Here is a 669-nt window from a genome sequence, read left to right as displayed (position 1 = left end):
ATGTATGTGTGTGTGTGTGTGTGTATATATGTAATATTTTATATAAATTTAGAAAAATAAAAATAGTTTTTTTAATATATTATATTTATTATTTATTATATACAATTTAATCTTATGCATATATTTTTTAACAATTATAACATCATGTGTTTTGAGCTAACAATGATATAAATATAAAAATATAAATAAAGAAATAAATACATTTATATATGTGAGTTTGTGTGTGTATAAACAAGTTTAATAAATGCTGTAAAAATATTAATAATTAATTCAGTACATTCACTATATATGTTAACACAACCATAGTGTAAAGTTTACCTTAAAAAATATAAAATTGGTAAGAAAATGCAGTCTTCTGTTCAATCCCTCATTTTTATTGACACTATTTTGGGGATTAAAAAATGTTTTAGACTGCAACATCGGTATCGATTTAGAAAATTCCAACGTGAACTATTTTTAGCATTTGTCTAAAGCAGGAAACAAACAGTTGCTTTATAGAAAGGTAACGTTAATGCAATTAACATAAAATAAACTACATGGTCTACAAAAACCGTCTACACAAACCAATATATTTTTAACATTTTTATATGATTATAGGCCTATATATTTATTTATTATTTATGTTGTATTATTTTTCATTGTTTTATGTTATTTACATACAATTCTTAA

Source organism: Sinocyclocheilus anshuiensis, unplaced genomic scaffold (genome assembly GCF_001515605.1).
Source record: "Sinocyclocheilus anshuiensis isolate Anshui unplaced genomic scaffold, SAMN03320099.WGS_v1.1 scaffold758, whole genome shotgun sequence".
In the NCBI taxonomy this organism is placed as follows: Eukaryota; Metazoa; Chordata; class Actinopteri; order Cypriniformes; family Cyprinidae; genus Sinocyclocheilus; species Sinocyclocheilus anshuiensis.
This window is presented reverse-complemented; position numbering follows the sequence as displayed.